Consider the following 20,421-nt stretch of genomic DNA (forward strand, 5'->3'; position numbering starts at 1 on the left):
ATGTAGCCATCTATACACAGCAGGGGCCTCATGGTGCCCTCTATACACAGCAGGAGGCCGCACGGTGCCATCTATACACAGCAGGAGGCCGCACGTAGCCATCTATACGCAGCAGGGGGCCGCACGGTGCCATCTATACACAGCAGGGGGCCGCACGGCACCATAATTACACAGCAGGAGGCGGCACGGCACCATCTATACACAGCAGGGGGGCGCACGGTGCCATCTATGCACAGCAGGGGGCCGCATGGCACCATCTATACACAGCGGGAGGCCGCACGGCACCCCCCAGATACAGCGGGAGGCCATACGGCGCCCCCCCAGAGACAGTGGGAGGCTGCACAGTGCCCCCCCAGAGACAACGGGAGGCTGCATGGTGTGCCCCCCAGAGACAGCAAGAGGCCGCACACAGTCACGCCCACACACACAAACATATACATACATACACGCATAAACACATTTGAAACACAAAAATACATATAAACAGACATCACACAATGATATCTGCCTGCACACACACACACACACACTCTCACACACACTCACACACAGTCTCACACAGACACTCTCACACACTCACCATCTCCCTCGGCTCCCGTCGTCCAGCTCCTCTCCAGTGCAGCAGTGCAGGCTGGGTGCGCACTGCGTGACGTCACAGCTAGGAGACACGGTCGCGCACAGGGCCGTGTCTCCTAGCAGTGACGCGGCCGGGCCAGCACAGGGAAGTTAGCAGGTGCAGTGCTGGCCCGGCCGAAGAAGAAGTAGCGGCCGTGCGCCGCTGCTGGGAGAGCGGTCCGGGGGCCCCCTCCACTGTCTGCCGGTATGTGCCGCGGCGCCGCACATATAATGAGGGCAATCTGGCCATAGACACCCCGGGGCCCCGGGCGGTAGCCCAGATTGCCCTCATTATAATCCGCCTATGTATGCAATAGTAACATATGAGAATTAGTATCTGAATATGTCAGCCCATGTGGTATAGAAATTGGATTGAATATTTGTAGGGGTTTCATTTTCAGGATAAAAGTTAGATATGTCTGTCTGCTTGTGAGTCAATGTCCAAGCATCCGTCAATTCTACCTCTTTTATTGAACACATTGCATTTCAAACTTGGCACACTTTGCAAAGTATTGTACCTTACATCAATTTAAGTTTTCTTTTTAATATATTGTGTTCTAAAAAGGAAAAAAAAACATTACCTTGGCAGCAATAGCTACAATAGCTACCAGCTACAATATACCCTGCCTTAAAAAAATATTATTTCATTTTAAAGAAGCATCTGCTCATCTGAAAAGCAGATAATTAGAAATCAAGACCTTGATAATGGCTTTGTTGAGCACTGCACCACATTTTGTAGACTGATTTAGCTTCTGTATTGTTCCATATTCAGCTTGTTTTCAATTCTCAGATTTTCTTAAGGAACTGAAAAATATCCATATATTAGTAAAGTTAGAACAGCAGCCAAACTTTGATATTTCTAATGCTTTCAGTTGCAGAGATGGATTTTGCTTTTCTGTTTTGCAATAGTGAACATTCTTGGGAACGTAACAATAGAAATAATTGTTAATTTCGATTTAGTCACTTTGTTAGTCTGATAATTAATAAAGTGACAGTTTTATAAATTTTTAGTTTTCATCAAGCATTTTATTGCCAATTCAGTGACAACTTAAATGGGTAACATAACTTATTAGATACATTGCATCTCTGTCAGTTCAATTAATTTAATTCCTAAACTTTGTTTTTACTGGATGGAAAAGTAAACTTACTAACTCTAACTAAAAAATCTACATGACATTACTACTTTTGAGAAATGTTTACCTGCCATATATTTTTATCTGTACGGTACTACCGCAGAACTACAATTCCAGTGAATGGAATTCTTAAGAGGAATCTGTCAGTAGGATCAACCTTACTAAGCTGTCTATATGGGCATTTAGGTCATAGGAAGCTGAATAAAGTGATATCTTCATATCTGTGTTTTGATGTCTTATTAAAGTGAAATCCTCATTTTTCTTATATGTAAATGAGCTGTTCCAGGCTATGAGTTGGACACTGATCTGCATGAGACTCTTCTCCCAAGACTTATAGTAAATATAAGGGGAGTTTCCAGTGTGATGTGTAATGGCCGCTCTTCTGATCTCATGCAGAGCTGTGTGTGATTATACCTGACACATCTGCAGGTTTCTCCAAGTGCTTCAGCTTCCATCTTTCACTTTTCCTCACCTTGGCCATGTCTCTGAGAACGGAGCATTCTGTACTTCTGGGCCCCCAGGGAGGTGGCAGTTCTGGAATATGACAGCACTGGAGGATAATAAGTTCCTGATCGCTTCACATTTGATTCTTCTCAAACCTTTGGCAGTTAATGTACGTCTTCTTTTGTCAACAAGTTTTTTGCAGCCTTGATGACTATTTGCAACAAAACTTTTGATGGTTCTGTGATCTTTCCCCAATATCTTAGCAATTTCAAGAGTGTTGCATCCCTCTGTAAGACTTGTAACAATTTTTTACTTTTCAAAGTCAGTCAAGGGTAAAGGGTGTTGATATCCTGAGTAATGATGAGCGAGTATTTTCTGTTAACCCTTTCGGTGAGCATGCTCTGGTGCTCGCCGAGTATCTTCAGCGCGCTCGGGTGTTATGTTTTAGTCGCGCTGTGTGCCTGATTTACGACTGTTTGACAGGTTTAATACATGTGAGGAATGCCTAAGAAACAATCATTCCTCACATGTATACAAGCTGTCAAACAGTCACAAATCATGCACACAGAGCAACTAAAACATAACACCCGAGCGTGCTGAAGATACTTGGCAAACACCCGAGCAGGCTCATAAATCTCGAGTAACGAGCATGCTCACTCATCACTAATCCTGAGGCCTCACCCTCCCTCATTATCCAAATACACAACACTTGATCATCCAATAAGCATTCAATGTTATTCAGCTTAGAACTGTAAAATATGCATGCAAATGAAGATGTGGTCAAAATACTCATGTGCCTAATAATTGTGCTCACAGTGTATAGTATAATTCAGAAGGAAACCTAAGTGGATGACATCAGTCCCTATCTGTAAACCATTGGCCCTCATATTTAAATAACAACCCATACACTTTCAATGTATACATTTTTGTTACTGGATGAAGCGACATTGTAACTAATTGGTATTATAATTTTTATAAGGATATGGGTGGACACATTTGTATACCAGCTGTATAATCTCCAAAAAAGATACAAACATGGTTTTTCCCCATAATATTTCAGAACACATTAGCATGACTGAAACACGACTGCTGCACATATATTTATTCTTAAGTAGCTCTCGCTCTTCTTGGCAGCAGTGCAAGGCTAGAAGCCTGTTGAAAGCAGCCTTTTGTGGTGACTAGGCTTTTCACTGTTCAGATAAATGTACACCTCAGGGTTTTACAATCTTTAGCCGAGCAGTGGACCAGGAAAGAAAGCAATTTTCCAAAGAAAAAAGATAGAAGGCGGCATAAAATCAGTAATTTAGGTGCCCATAGCAAGTACATCTAAGCTCTAACCATTACAATGACACTTTAGGTGGCTGAAACAGATTGTGGCTGATTTTATAACTTATGATTGTAACAGAATTGTCATATTGAATCTAATGCTTGCCATGGATCTACAACAGTAAGGTCTATTAGGTTTTCTATACAAATGTAGATAGACAGATCGATGAATAGATGGATAGACACCTCTAAGAAAAACTCTTGAAAAAGACCAGCCCTGCACTATTTAGATTCAGCAAAACTTCCCCCAAAGGCTATTTTTTTGAGAATTCTACCCCTGTAGCTATACCATAAATGTCTAAAGGGGAATACCACTTTAAAGGGGTTTTCCAGTGAACAACCTCTATAGCATGTCAATAAGGGCTCATACTCATCTGCGAGAAAAACGGAAGAGTGCAATCCAATAAAAAATCGGATTGCACTCTGACCAATGTTATTCAATGGGTTACAGCTCATCTGCGATTTTTTTCTCAGCTGAAATCGGACTGAGCAAAAAATCGCAGCATGCTGCCTTTTGCCGTGTATCTCGGACGAGACTCGCCAATGCAAGTCAATGGGTGCGAGAAAAAAATCTCACGACACTCGGACCATGCGAGTGCGGTCCAATTTTTAAGCACCCGTCTCCTTGAAAACCTGAAAATTCTTTAGCTGCATACAGTAAAATCACAGCGGGGCCCGACATTATAGAATAGAGAGAAGATATATATATATAGACTAGATAGTTATTAGAAAGATGTCAGTGACATATATAATTAGTACAGTGAATGTGTACTTTACTGTATATGTATTTTAGCATTAAATTAATACATTTCTGAAAAAAATAGCGTGACATCCCCCCGTAATTTTATTAACCGGCAGAGGGAAAGCAGACAGCTGGGGGGCAGATATTTATAGCCTGGGAAGGGGGTAATATCCATGGAGGTTCCAATGCTATTACTATCAGCTTTCAGCTGTATACTTAGCGTTTACTGGTTATTAAAATGGGGGACCCCCAAAAAAATTGATGTGGGGGCCCCCTATTTTAACAAACAGCAAAGGCTAGGCAGATAGCTGGGGTCTGATATTAATAGCGTAGGAAGGGGCCATGAATATTGGCCCCCTCCCAGACTACAAACATCAGCTCTCAGCTGCTCCAGAAAAGGAGCATCCATAAGATGCACCAATTCTGGCGCTTAGCCTCTGCTTTTCTCTCTTGCCCTGGAGCGGTGGCAAATGGGGTAATAGGGCTGGGATTGATAACAGCTTTGTATTGCCAGCTGACATCAAGCCCAGGGGTTAGCAATGAGAGGGGTCTATAATAAATCTCCATTACTAACTCCATATTCAAATAGTTAAATAAAACATCAACATCCAGAATAAAATAATTTATTTGAAATAAACACACAGTCTTTTAATAAATCTAAATTTAACCAAATGCCTTATACTTACCGTTACGTCCATTCCATTGACGCCCATGTCACCTGCAATAAAATAAAATAAACCAACCTCATCCTCACCTCTCTGGAGTGAAGAACATAATCCATTTGACTCGCGATGGGTCTAGCTCTGCTCCATCTAGATGGCAGGCTGCATTGTTGCATGATGCGACTGTATAGCCTGCCATCCTGCAGACACTGAGCTGCGCATGCTTATTATTTTATTTTTTTGGGGAGGAGCAGCAAGGGTATAATAAAATATAACTTTTAATCTATTATTTAAAATATGTAACACTTGATAATAACAATTGACCTAAATGGCCAATGAAACGGTGCAAAAAACATCCAGAGATGTGTATGATGTCACACAAGGATGTGTTATTGCACTGCTACATACAAAAAAAGACAGGTGTCTGACTCTGCCTGACTAGAATAGAAACTTGGAGTCATGACAATCGGATGTAAATCGGATGCTAGGTGTAAAAAATCGCATTGTTCTCGCATGAAAATCGCATGACACTCGTCCGTTTTTTCGGTCCAGATAGCAGAATTTTTTTCACACATATGCGTATGAGCCCTTAGGCATCTTAAAGTGTGTGTTCAATAAGGGCTAAGACATTCTTGAAGCAGGCGCGACCACACCCTAAAGGAGTATTCTCAAGTTTAGAAATAGGGGATAACTACCCGATTACTAGGGGTCTGACCACAGGATCCCCAGCGATCCCATTGACTCACCCAGGGGGATATGGGGGACTCGGTACCCGGGCCTTTACCTTCTTGGGATGTCACGGCGGTCGGCTCCCGGGCCCGTACCCTGGGGTCACTCTGTAAAAGGGGGTTTGTTAACAGTTTTGTCTCGTGACGCCACCTGTGGTTTCTGGTAATGGGTACCAGCACTGCTGCAGACCTCCGGGGGTGATGGGATGGCAGCTGGGATGTTTCTGCTCCCCACAGGCGGAGTGGGCCCCCGGGGCAGGGTTGATGAAAGGGATGCAGGTGAGTGGTGGCCCAGCCGGCCAGGGGAAAATAGCACACAGGGTGTTCGCTTCAGTACCTTTATTGGAGTAGACGTCAGGTACGGTCCAGGGTACTTGATAGGAAGGGTGCACTTCTGGACTCTCCCCAGTGAGCGGGTATAAGGCCTCCTGATCTGTTTCTTCCTCTCTCTCTGAAGCTTCTGACCAGCCTGAAACTAGGCCTAGCTTCTGTACTCTTTCACTCTCCTCACCTGCATGCTTGGTGGTAAGAACTTTCTTCTGGCTACCACTATCCCTGGATGCTGGGGCCTTCGTGGTTCCTAGTTCTTTAGATGATTGTAGCTTCAGGTTGACCAGGGGTCTAGAATCCTCCTAGTATACCGGTTATTCCTCCTGGGTGTAGAGGACCCTGTAGGCATGGACCCGGTGTCCGGCTTGTGTTCTGGGGTGAGCCTAAGATGCTCCTCTGCCCCCATAACTCCTCTCACTCTTCTCCTTGCCTCCGGCCCCACTCTAGGCCCCAAGGCTTCAGCATGTGCTTTAGGCCCTGGCTGGCCCTCAGCACAGCAGCTCACATGCTGCTTCTTCGCTGATCTGAAGTGCCAGCACACTCTGACTCTAACTCCACCTTCCAGTCTATATATATCCCTAACAGGGCTCCCTCTGGTGGTATGAGGTGGAAGGGCAGAGGTGTCTGTGTGTAGTAAGGGCCTCTTGTGGAGAAGTCCGTCCATGCACCCTTTTTGGGTCCTGTGGTACCTGTAGTAGCAGGGTGCCACCACATAAATTGACGCGCTGAAGAGTCCCTTGTGAATGGAGAGGTAATTGATGATGTGCACTGCTGCTCCATTCATTCTTATGGTCCTATTAAGAATAGCAGGAGCAGCAGTGCGCATGGTTGATCCCCACCCCACTGAAGAGCCCCATTTCTTCGGATTAGTGTGGGTCTCAGCGGTCAGACCTCCAGCAATTTGGCAGATATCCCCTATCTAATGAATAGAGGATAACGTCCAAACTTGAGAATACCCCTTTAAGTTTTTGATATTAGATCTGGATAAGATGTCTGAATTGGCATGCACTTGGCAAATGAGATTTAATGTTGATAAATGTAGAGTAATGCACCTAGGACGGAGTAATCCTATTGCTGCATACACATTAAATGGGAGTATATTTGGGACTGCAGAACAGGAGAAGGCTTGGGTATTCAGGTTACAGGTAAGCTGAGCAGCAGCACTCAATGTCAAGCAGCAGCTGCAAAAGCAAACAGATTTTAGGATGTATAAAAAGAGAGATAAAATCCTGCGATCCCAACGTATTACCCCTCTATAAATCACTGGTGAGGCCACATCTAGAATATGGGATCCAGTTTTGGGCTCCACATTTTAAAAAGGATGCAAGGGATAGAAGGCCTTTCATATGATGAGAGGTTGGAAAAGTTAAGCTTGTTTATGTGTCACCCTGGCCTGGATGCCACAAATGTGTAATAAAGCTGTGTCTGAGAGCAAGGGGGAGGTTCTCTGGTCAAGGACCATTAGCATGCAATACCTCCTGTCCCAGGCCAGTAGGGGGAGCAGGCTGCCCCTATAAAAGCTGGAACTGGGGCAGGGTTAGAGGAGAACTGGACAACCTGTCTCTGGATTGAGAGGTGTCCCAGAGCAGGGACAGACAGTTGTGTTGCAGCCTAAGAGGCTGTGTGGCAGTAGGAGAGCCACGAGCCAGGGACAAGAGGCGAAGCGAGCCTGTCCTGGGAGATAGAGAAACTAATCTACCAGACTTTGGTGTCTGAGGCTGTGAGGATTCCAAGTCCTACAGCAAATAGCCAATCCGCAGGGGATTGTATGTTCCCTGGCCTAAGAAGCCCGGAGGTTCCGCCACAGCAGAAGGGACCAGCAGAGTCGTACCAGGCCGGGAGTAGAAAGGGACCCAAGTTGCAAGCCATACGGGCGAGAAGACATGGTGAGCTCAGGAACATGGGCTATTACACCACGAGTAGGGAAATAGCCAGAGAGAGCGCAGTGAGCACGGTAGGCCTACACCCTCACCCTGATCAGGGCCAGCTTCCCACTTGTTCTCAGACATCCAGGCCCCCTCCTAGCCGGGACTGTTTTTGGGTCGTCTCACCTGTTCTAATAAAGACCCTGAACTGTTTAAGAGGCCTCCGTTTCCTGGCTATCGCGGTCAGAATCATCCCCTCCATCATCCATTATATACTGCCCTGGGGCCATACTCCTCCCGTGGGGAGTTGTACTATTCAGTGCTGCACCTTTACATCTGCCCCAGCGGTCTGCACTGCAACGGCGGTTAGCCCTGACCGCAATCCATGGGTGGCGTAGTCGGACATTGCAAAACATATAGAAGACTGCCACTGGTCTGATCATCCTGAGCCATGGACCGGGTTGCCACTACTACCCCCATTATTGCCCTGTTGCCCGGATCCGAGTGTCCCACGGCCCAGGGGGCGAGTCATTTAGAAAAAAGATGTCTCAGAGGAGATCTCATTTACATGTATAAATATATGTGTGGGCAGTACAAAGGACTGGCACATGACTTATTCCTTCCAAAGACCATACTAAGGACCAGGGGGCACTCATTACTGGTGGAAGAAAGGAGATTCTGGCATCTGAATAAGAAAGGGTTCTTTAAGAGCAATCAGACTGTGGAATTCCCTACCACAAGAGGTAGTAATGGCCAAAACGATAACAGCTATTAAAAAAGGGCTGGATGATTTCCTCATTACACATAGCATTGTGGGTTATAGTTAAATTAGTGACAAAATGTACAATTGGTGGAGGAAGGTTAAACTTGATGGACCTAGGTCTTTATTCAACCTTTGTAACTATGTAATGTTTGGATGAGACTTTGGGTTTTATTACAGCAAATGGATGTCAGAGAAGGAAACAATACTTTTTTCGCCTGGGAGGAGAAACCATGGTTTTCTCTTTCGTGGACATGAATCGTCTATGTTTTCAATGTCTGACTGACTATAGCTTCTCCAGCAAAATTAGCTTTTCGCGTGAGGGTCTCAACTGATAGTTGTAGCGTTGGCTTCCATATTAAATTGATTGCCTTTTGCCCATTTAAGCATTTTTTTAAATTCAATATCAGGATGACATATGGAATGTAGTTTTACAATTTATAATTAGTGTTGAGCCATCACCGTAGTGTTCGAGTTCGGTTCTTCGAACTGTTCGTCGAACACCTTCGAACACCGTTAAAACCAATGGCAGGCAAACAAAAACACATAGAAAACACCTTCAAAGGTGTCCAAAAGCTGACAAACTGCTCAGAAGACACAACTAACACATGGAAAAGTGACAAGTACATATAGTCATGCGAAAAGAAAAGAGGAGGAGGAGTAAAAGGAGGGGGAGACACAGATATAGGCATGTCATGCCCTTCTAAAACCAAAGAAGTGCGAAGCCGACACGGCCAGTCCGTTCCTGCCCGTGCGACCTCCGTGTCGCCGGCTTTGTGCCAGAGCTGCGGTGGACCCTGACGGCCAGCCCCCCTCTCCCAATACTGGTGCCTGTCCGCTGGTGGGTCGAGCGAGCCCCCCTGTGGTGGAGGCAGGTCTAAGCTTTTTAATTTAAATTGTCTCTAATTTGAATGAATACACTTTAAATCCTTTTACAAGGATCTATTGGAGGGCAAGTCTCATGCCAGCAGCCGCGTAATTCCAGCTCCAGTAGCGTCCACTAAAGCTGTTGCAGTTAAAAAGCTTTTATAAGCTCGGCGGTCCACCGCAAGGCGTCCTACCACCAGTCCCAGCCCCTATGCCTTGGGGTGCCTCCTGATGCTCTTCACTGAGTATCCCGGGGTCCCGAAGCATTTCCTTTGAAAAAATTAAGTGTCCAAACTACAGGTGGTGTAGCTTGTTTAACAGCTGGGATAATCCGCTGACTAGCAGACACTGCTACTAGGCACAAAGTATTTCCTGGGCTAGATGCAGTTAAAAATTTGTAATTAGATACTCTCGTTGGATGCTGAGAAAGCATTTCATAGAGTCTCCTGGCACGCCATATATTATTCTCTTAAAAAGCTTGGGGTAGGGGTCTAGGGGACCCTTTTATAGCCAAAATCACGGCCCTGTATCGCAATACGTCACCTAGGCTGAAGATGAATGGAACTGTAGCACCCCGAGGGCTCGGTTGCTACAGAGGTATTGCACCTCACCCAGAGGTGTGATATCTCACTCTCAGGTAAGGATGGAGTGTGGATCAGGACCCCAACACCTGCATGCATTACACCACATTGCCGTGGGGCAGGGCGACCAATATGCCCATGAGATGGGCAAGACAGTCCCTTTCCCGGGCTGGAGTGGGGGGAGGGAACACTGAGGAAGGGGAACCCTGTAGTGCAGGAGCAGGGAGGAAGCAATTCCTGTGTGCATTGAGAAGGGAGTATAAAAGGTGGGCACCATCTTAGTTCAGTGCAGAGAAGTCTGAGCAGAAGTGACAGGGAGCAGGGGCTCTGCATGAGCTCTGCTCCAGAGGCGGGCCTAGTAACAGAGGCCCAGGCCTGGAAGAGGGAGAAGGAAGGATGAGGAGCGGAGAAGGCTCCAGGAACAAGGAACGAAGGGATCCCAGGGGTGCGGACGGGCGAGTCGCCACCGCACGCCCGAATCCACCTGCGTGGAGGGGTCAGGCCAAAGGGGGAGACCGGTCCCCGAAACTAGTAGAGGCGGGAAACGACCCTCAGCTAGAGACCGGAGGCTGTGACATTTTATGTGGCGCAGCCCCTCGCTACACCCGCTAGGAAGGCACCACATAGGGTCAGGAAAACTAGCGCTAAGTTTACCAAGAGGAGGCCCGAGGCAGCCGGACAGAAGCGTTGGTAAGAAAGGCCAGACAAAGGACACACAAAGGGGGTCCTGTGAAGTGCTCCAAAGTTATCTGGGAGTTGTCTGAGCCCCTCACCTGGTGAGTACAGTACGACATGGGCAGCCGTTACCTGCAGAAGTGGTCTGGATAATAAGAACTGTGAGTAAAGGCCCTGGACTGCATCACTGACTCCATGTCGTTACTGCTGCTGCCCTGCACCATCACCCCCATCCTCCGCATACACTGCCCTGAGGCTATACTCCTCCCGTGGGGAGTTATACTATGCTCTGCTGCACCCACAACACCAGCCTCAGCGGTCTGCCCTGCAGCGGCGGTTCACTCTGACCGCAATCTACAGGTGGCGTAGTCGGACATTTAAACATCAAAACCACATAAATAGTTCCGCCACTGGTTTGACCGCCCTGAGCCACGGAACCGGGTCGCCGCCACGGAGACTACAACCACCAGCATACACCAAAAAGGGTACGGCTCCGGGTGTCCCAAGGCCCAGGGGGTGCGTCAGAACATTTTCATCACCTTTCATAATCACCAATGGGACAAGGCAGGGATGTCTTCTGTCCCCTCTCTTATACATCCTAGTGACGGAGCACCTGCTCTCATCAATTCGCCATAACCCCAATATTAGGTGGATTGAGGTGGGAGGCACCGAGTACAAGTGCTCTGCATTTGCTGATGATGTCCTAGTATATATCACTCAATCACATATATCCATCCCTGCTGTAATGGCTGAAATAGATCACTTTGTTATATGGTCAAATTTTAAAATCAATGCAGCGAAGTCTGAGGCCCTCGATGTCTCCCTCCCCAAATCCATACAGGATTCCATCCAGTCCAACTTTCCCTTTGCCTGGCCCTCACAGGGTATCAAATACTTAGGAATTCCTACTCATAGAGACCTCTCCCGTCTATGTTATCTTAATTTTGGGCCCTTTATTGAACAACTCAATACAGACCACGGTTGGCAAGTTAGAACTGTAGGATTCACTACGTGAACCACTGGTGTTTTGTGGAAAAGCACATGTACACTGTGTTCCAAATTATTATGCAAAAAGTGTTTAGGAGTGATAAGGGAAGAATTTTTTTGTTTGTCAGTTAAACTCATTGATGGTGATGTGTGTCAGGGCTCTTTATATCACTGTAAGCAATTGCAGACACCTGTGCTAATTAGTTTGGCAGGTGTGTCCAATGAAAGACAAGACTACTTAAGAAGGCTGTCCCACATTATTAAGCAGCCTACATTTTCTGCCAAAATGGGAAAGAAAAAGGATGTGTCGGCTGCTGAGAAGCAACAAATTGTGAAGTGTTTAGGTCAAGGCATGACTACAATCAACATTGTGCGATGATCAGGATGAAGTGTCTTGGCAATCAAGAAGTATGTAGCTGATTCACAGTACACACGTGTGCGTGCTGATAAGGGCAAATTGAGGACTCTTTCCTACAGGCAATTACGTCAGGTTAAAAGAGCAGCGGCAAAAAAGCCTTGTCATAGCAGCAGACAAGTTTTTGAAGCTGCTGGTGCCTCTAACGTCCCCCGAACAACAAGATGCAGGGTCCTTCAGAGGTTTACAGCTGTGCATAAGCCATCCTGTCGACCTCCTCTATCTACTGAACACAAGCAGCAACGGCTCCATTGGGCCTACCAATATGTGAAGACTGACTTCAAAACTGTTTTGTTCAGGGATGAGTGCCGTGCAACACTCGATGGTCCAGATGGATGGAGTGGAGGATGGCTGGTTGATGGACACCCCGCGCAGTAATGTTTTGGGCTAGAATCATGGGGAGAGAGATTGTCGGCCCCTTTAGGATCCCTGAAGGGGTAAAGATGTACTCCATAATGTATGTGGAGTTTCTCAAACAGCACTTCCTGCCATGGTTCAAGAAGAAGAACCGTGTATTCCACAGCAAGATCATTTTCATGCATGATAATGCACCGTCTCATGCTGCACATAACACATCTGCATCTCTGGCTGATATGGGCATAAAAGGGGACAAACTTATGGTGTGACCCCCATGCTCCCCTGACCTCAACCCCATTGAGAACCTCTGGAGCATCATCAAAAGGAGTGTCTATGATGGCGGGAGGCAGTTCACATCTAAGCAACAGCTCTGGGAGGGTATTCTGTCCTCATGCAAAACAATTGAAGCAGAAACCATCCAAAACCTGACAAATTCAATGGACGAGACAGTTCAGAAGCTCCTTTCGAACAAGGGGTCCTATGTACAAATGTAACATCACCTAGAATAAAGTTTTGAGTTGAAAACTGTTTGATTTCAGTTTCTAATAACCTGCTAATGCTTATAATTTCAAAAATGACCATTTTTTTGTTCTTTATTAAAATGAAAAGGTTGATCGAAGAGTGTGGGGGATCTAAGAGTGTGGCAACCCAGTAGTCAGGATTACTTCGAATTCTGACAATCTGAGGGTCATGTTGCAGATATTGCAGCAATAAGGCACTCATGTGTCTTGCGCATCTAGGAGACCCAAAATTATTTTCCGGGCTAGATGCAGCTAAAAAGTATTATTAATTTGAAAGCTGGTGGAGCTTAGTATAGATGGCCTAATAGAATCAGTACTGCACACTGCTACAAAGCCCAAATTATTTTCCAGCCAAGAACAGATAAACATGATTAGCAATTTGAAAGCTTAAAACGGTTGGTGAGGTGATTTTAACCAATCATCAAGCTTTTACTCTCCCCAGGATGACACAGGGGTAGAAAAGTCATTTCGGATCCATGATTTGTTCATCTTTATGAACGTGAGTCTGTCTACATTATCAGTGGAGAGCCACGTGCGCTTATCTGTCAGCACACCACCAGCAGCACTGAACACACGTTCAGACAGAACGCTGACTGCGGGGCATGACAAGATCTCCAAGGCGTAAGTGGCGAGCTCCGGCCATTTATCCAGATTGGAAGCCCAAAAAGAGCAAGGGTCTAGTGACACAGTCATGGCTTCAATGTTTACTTGGAGATACTCCTGTATCATCGTCTCTAGGCGTTGACTATGTGTCAGACTTCTTGTCTCCTGAGGCCTTGCAAAGGATGGGCTAAAAAAGTGGTGAAATGATACTGTGTTTCTGTTACGGTTTGAGTGCTGAACACTCGACGGTCCCACGGTTGGCAAGTTGGAACTGTGAGATTCACTACGTGCACCACTGGTGTTTTGTGGAAAAGCACATGTAAGATTCTGCAACAGTCTCTGCTGATACTCCTGCATGCGTGCATCCCTTTCTATGGCAGGAATAATTTCTGCAAATTTACTTTTGTACCGGGGATCTAACAGTGTGGCAACCCAGTAGTCAGGATTATTTTTAATTCTCACAATTCGAGGGTCATGTTGCAGGTAGTGCATCAAGAAGGCACTCATGTGTCTTGTGCATCCAGGAGCACCAAGTCCCTGTTGTGTTGGTGGCGAGGTAACAATCATGCTTCCTTCCTCTGTCCTCTCCCCCCAACCTCGCACAACAGAAATGTGATCATGGTCTCCCTCATCTGATGAGTCTTCCATCAGTTCGTCCTCCACTTCTTCCTGGGCTCCTGCACCTTCCTCACTAGTTTGGCTGCTACCATGTGCCCTGGTAAAACCATCTCCCCCACCCTCACATGCCTGCCGCCTTGGTGCTGCTGACCGTCTGGACCTTGCAGATGTTAGCCCTTCCGCATACAACTCCTCCTCCTCTACTTCCTCCACCTCCTCTTGTGCCACCACCTGACTCCGAATTCTGTTTAACATGTGCTCCAGCATGTAAATCACCGGAATAGTCATGCTGATAATGGCATCGTCAGCACTAAACATCTTTGTCGCCATTTCGAAACTGTGCAGAAGGGTGCATAGGTCCCTGATCTGAGACCACTCCTCCAGCGTGATTTGCCCCACCTCTGGATCTCGTTGGCCCAGGCTATACGTCAGAACGTATTGCACCAGGGCTTGTCGGTGCTGCCAAAGTCGCTGCAACATGTCCAGAGTTGAATTCCACTGGGTAGGCACATCGCATTTTAGCCGGTGAAGTGGCAGGCCCAACGACTTCTGTAGAGATGTAAGTCGCTGAGCTGCGGGATGCGAACAGCGGAAGTGAGCACACAGCGACCGTGCCCTCTGCAGAAGGCCATCTAGTCCGGGATAGTGGGCTAAAAATTGCTGGACAACCAGGTTCAACATGTGAGCCATACAAGGCATGTGACTTTGCCCCGGCGAAGGGCCGCACCCAGGTTTGCAACATTGTCGCACACGGCCTTCCCAGGTTTCAGGTCCAGTGGAGACAACGATTCATGAAACTGGTTCTCCAGAGCTGACCACAACTCCTCAGCTGTGTGACTCACATTTCCCAGACATTGCAAAGTAAAAACCGTCTGATGACGTTGAGCCCTGCTGCCAGCATAGTAAGGAGGTGTGCAGGATCCCTTCTGCGCAGTTAGAAAGCTTGTGGCATGACCAGACAGGCTTTGGGTGCAGGTGGAAGACCGAGAGGAGGTTGAGGAGGCAGAAGCAGTGGAGGAACCTTGTGATTAAGAGGATTGACGCACAACTCGTGGGGACGGCAAGACTTGGACAGCAGCCCCTTGTCCTGCGTCACCATAGTTACCCAGTACCCAGTCAGCGACATGTAACGCCCCTGTACATGCCTACTCGTCCAAGTGTCTGTGGTGAAATGCAACCTGTCACACACAGAGTTTCTCAAAGAAGCGGTGATGTTGTGTGCGACATGCTGGTGGGGCGCAGGCACACCTTTCTTTGAGAAGTAGTGCCGACTGGGCATCTGGTACTGGGGCACTGCGACGGACATAAGGTCTCGAAAATCCTCTGTGTCCACCAGGCGGAAAGGCAGCATTTCTGTAGCCAAGAGCTTGCAGATGGTGAAATTCAACCTCCTAGCTTTCTCATGGCTAGGAGGAAATGGTCTTTTACTTGTCCACATCTGAGGGACCGAGGGCTGGCTGTTGTGCTTAGACGGGGTTGACAAGGTTATCCCCGGCAAACTGCCGGTCTGTGAGGAAGATGCAGGCGGACATGTTGGGTTGCCTTGATCCAAAGGTGGTGATATCGATGTCGGACAGCGCTCAACACCAGCTGGTGTTACCACATCCAAAGAAAATGAGGACCTGCTAATCACGCTGGCTGTTGCGGGTAAAGAGGTGGCAGGTCTGCGCCCCAAAACAGGTGTGACTGCTGTCCCCCCAGTCACAGAGGATGAAGAGGCCGCGGATGCACAAGATGTGGCAGACGGTGGTTGGCCCGGCCGGCTAGGCCGCATTGTAGCACAGTGAGCTTCCCACTGCAACTTATGCTTCATGTCCATGTGCCGGTTCATGCATGAAGTACTCAAACTATGTATTTTTTGGCCTCTACTTAGCTTTTGCTGACAAATGTTACAGATAACACGAGTTGGGTCATCTTTATCGATCTGAAAAAATGCCCAGGATATGCAAGGCTTAGCACCCATGTGACCTGAAGAGCCACCACGACTTGTGGTCAGAGGCAGAGTTGTGTTTGATGATGCAGTTGTTGACAAGCTTCCAGTACTACGTCTCTGTCCAGGAAGGCGCAACCTGACCTCGTCGTCACTAGCATCCTCCTCCACCTCCTCTGCTGACCTCATCTCTTGGCTGACTGTGGGTTTACAGTAAGTGGGATCTCCAACCTCATCATCAACACCCTGTGTGTTATCACACCCGTCGTCCTCAGAGCCAACCTGTTCCTGCCCTGACAAAAAACTAAAGTTGTCGCTCCAATCAGGTATTTGAGTCTCATCATCGTCTTCCTTCCAACAGGAGTTACAGTTTGGGAATGAGGGTCTACATTATGGTCAGAACCTTCTGTGTCTGGTCCTGGATCCGACTCATAAAGATTCTGGGCATCAGTGCAGATCATTTCCTCGTCTGGATTCACAGAAGCTCTGGAGCCGACCTCTGATTCCCAGGCTATAGTATGAGTAAACAGCTATGCAGACTCAACCATCTGTTCTACCCCATACTCAGACCGGCAGCTGGAGACTTGGGAGCTGTGAGGAAGCAAGTGCGATTGGGGTGACACCTCTGAGGACTGGAGTATTTGTGATGTTGAAGTTGAGGTGGAGGAGAGCCCACTTAAAGGAGCACTTGATATCCGTTGAAGCACCTGCTGTTTTTGTGCCTCATCTGGAGTTTGTAGCGATTGGCGTGGCCATAAGAAAGGGATCTTATCACATTGTCCGCTAAAAGAAGTAGACATTTTAGTTTGACTGGAAGATGGTCTTTCTTCTGCAGATGTTACTGTTGCTTTAACACCTACCCCACGGACAGAACCTTTTTTCCCCTTCCCAACACGCCTATTCCCCTTTTCACCAGCAGCAGGCCTTTTCCCACTCATTTTGGTGGTTAACTAATTCACAACTCTGGAGTTGTTTGCACAAAAAAACAATGGATGGGAACCGAGCAGAGCTGAGTGGCCAAACTGTGGTATTAGGCCAAAAGTATTGGCTGGGTTAGATGCAGATAAAAATTATATTGAATTTGCAACCTGATGGAGGTCAGTATAGATGGACTAATAGAACAAGTCCCACACACTGCTACAAGCTGAAATATTTTTTCAAAGCTTCATGCAGAAAAAAATATATTGAATTTGCAACCTGATGGAGGTTAGTATAGATGGACTAATAGAACAAGTCCCACACACTGCTAGAAGCCTAAATATTTTTTCAGAGCTAGATACAGAAAAAAATTATATTGAATTTGCAACCTGATGGAGGTTAGTATAGATGGACTAATAGAACAAGTCCCACACACTGCTACAAGCTGAAATATTTTTTCAGAGCTAGATGCAGAAAAAAATTATATTGAATTTGCAACCTGATGGAGGTTAGTATAGATGGACTAATAGAACAAGTCCCACACAATGCTAGAAGCCGAAATATTTTTTCAGAGCTAGATGCAGAAAAAAATTATATTGAATTTGCAACCTGATGGAGGTCAGTATATATGGACTAATAGAGCAAGTTCCACACACTGCTAGAAGCTGAAATATTTTTTTCAGAGCTAGATGCAGAAAAAATTATATTGAATTTGCAACCTGATGGAGGTCAGTATAGATGGACTAATAGAACAAGTCCCACACACTGCTACAAGCTGAAATATTTTTTCAGAGCTAGATGCAGAAAAAAATTATATTGAATTTGCAACCTGATGGAGGTTAGTATAGATGGACTAATAGAACAAGTCCCACACAATGCTAGAAGCCGAAATATTTTTTCAGAGCTAGATGCAGAAAAAAATTATATTGAATTTGCAACCTGATGGAGGTCAGTATATATGGACTAATAGAGCAAGTTCCACACACTGCTAGAAGCTGAAATATTTTTTTCAGAGCTAGATGCAGAAAAAAATTATATTGAATTTGCAACCTGATGGAGGTCAGTATAGATGGACTAATAGAACAAGTCCCACACACTGCTACAAGCTGAAATATTTTTTCAGAGCTAGATGCAGAAAAAAATTATATTGAATTTGCAGCCTGATGGAGGTTAGTATAGATGGACTAATAGAACAAGTCCCACACAATGCTAGAAGCCGAAATATTTTTTCAGAGCTAGATGCAGAAAAAAATTATATTGAATTTGCAACCTGATGGAGGTCAGTATATATGGACTAATAGAGCAAGTTCCACACACTGCTAGAAGCTGAAATATTTTTTTCAGAGCTAGATGCAGAAAAAAATTATATTGAATTTGCAACCTGATGGAGGTCAGTATAGATGGACTAATAGAACAAGTCCCACACACTGCTACAAGCTGTAATATTTTTTCAGAGCTAGATGCAGAAATTTTTTTTATTGAATTTGCAACCTGATGGAGGTTAGTATAGATGGACTAATAGAACAAGTCCCACACACTGCTACATGCTGAAATATTTTTTCAGTACTAGATGCAGAAAAAGATGATATTGAATTTGCAACCTGATGGAGATTAGTATAGATGGACTAATAGAACAAGTCCCACACAATGCTAGAAGCCGAAATATTTTTTCAGAGCTAGATGCAGAAAAAAATTATATTGAATTTGCAATCTGATGGAGGTCAGTATAGATGGACTAATAGAACGAATCCCACACACTGCTACAAGCTGAAATATTTTTTCAGAGCTAGATGCAGAAAAAAATTGTATTGAATTTACAACCTGATGGAGGTCAGTATAGATGGACTAATAGAACAAGTCCCACACACTGCTACAAGCTGTAATATTTTTTCAGAGCTAGATGCAGAAAAAAATTATATTGAATTTACAACCTGATGGAGGTAAGTATAGATGGACTAATAGAACAAGTCCCACACACTGCTACAAGCTGAAATATTTTTTCAGAGCTAGATGCAGAAAAAAAGTATATTTAATTTGCAACCTGATGGAGGTTAGTATAGATGGACTAATAGAACAAGTCCCACACACTGCTACAAGCTTAAATATTTTTTCAGAGCTAGATGCAGAAAAAAATTATATTGAATTTGCAATCTGATGGAGGTCAGTATAGATGGACTAATAGAACAAGTCCCACACACTGCTAGAAGCCTAAATATTTTTTTCAGAGCTAGATGCAGAAAAAAATTACATTGAATTTGCAGCTTGATGGAGGTCAGTATAGATGGACTAATAGAACAAGTCCCACACACTGCTACAAGCTGAAATATTTTTTCAGAGCTAGATGCAGAAATTTTTTTTATTGAATTTGCAACCTGATGGAGGTTAGTATAGATGGACTAATAGAACAAGTCCCACACACTGCTAGAAGGCTAAATATTTTTTCAGAGCTAGATGCAGAAAAAAATTATATTGAATTTGCAACCTGATGGAGGTTAGTATAGATGGACTAATAGAACAAGTCCCACACACTGCTAGAAGCCTAAATATTTTTTCAGAGCTCGATGCAGAAAAAAAATATATTGAATTTGCAATCTGGTGGAGGTTAGTATAGATGGACTAATAGAATGATGCTATGCCCAAAAGGTTTTACTTCACTAGGTGCAGTAAATAAAATTGTATTCTATACACAGGTGGTGTAGCTTGCAACACAGATAGGCTACTCCACTGACTAACACACTCTGCAATAGGCCAAAAAGGATTTGCTTTGCTAGATTTAGCCAAATGCTGTGAAAAAAACTTGCACAGCACTGGCACAGACCTGCCTGGCAAAAAGTGATAGGAACTGATGTAACCTAGCCCTGAAAAGGACTGCAATTACAATTAGTCTTTACTCCCAACCTATCTATTTAAGAGCACAGACCTGCCTGATAAAAGTCGTATGAAATGATGTAACCTAGTCCTTAAAAGGACTGCAATCACAACTCTTCCCTACTCCCAAGCTATCTGTAGATATGTGCGAAAATTGGCTTGAAATTAACAAAGTATAGCGCACACAGCAACAGCAGTCCCGTCTAACACGCAGCTGCAGCAGTGAGAAAATGGTGGCGATGGGGAAAATGGCTGGGTCTTATAGGGCAAGGACATGTGACATACACTGCCAATGACACATGCCCTTGCTTGTGTGAAAAAAAGCACTTCGCTCCGTATGTGCGCTGCTGATAGGCTGACAGACTGCACCTCCCCACTGTAAATGCGGGAAAGAGAAAAAAAAATGGAGATCTTCATTATTCCTGCAGAGATCCATCCCCTGCCCCTCCCCCCGCCCCGCTGTACACTCAAACTGC

General features: G+C 45.5%; 1 protein-coding gene across 2 annotated transcripts in view; it reads right to left on the reverse strand.

Moving 5' to 3' along the window:
* CPNE4 (copine 4) overlaps positions 1 to 20,421 on the reverse strand; it is a 915,330-nt gene that overhangs the window by 550,789 nt on the left and 344,120 nt on the right. The window lies entirely within an intron of this gene.

The sequence above is a fragment of the Phyllobates terribilis genome, unplaced genomic scaffold, assembly GCF_046119375.1.
Source record: "Phyllobates terribilis strain yellow unplaced genomic scaffold, ASM4611937v1 Scaffold_4__5_contigs__length_816908805, whole genome shotgun sequence".
NCBI classification, from domain to species: domain Eukaryota; kingdom Metazoa; phylum Chordata; class Amphibia; order Anura; family Dendrobatidae; genus Phyllobates; species Phyllobates terribilis.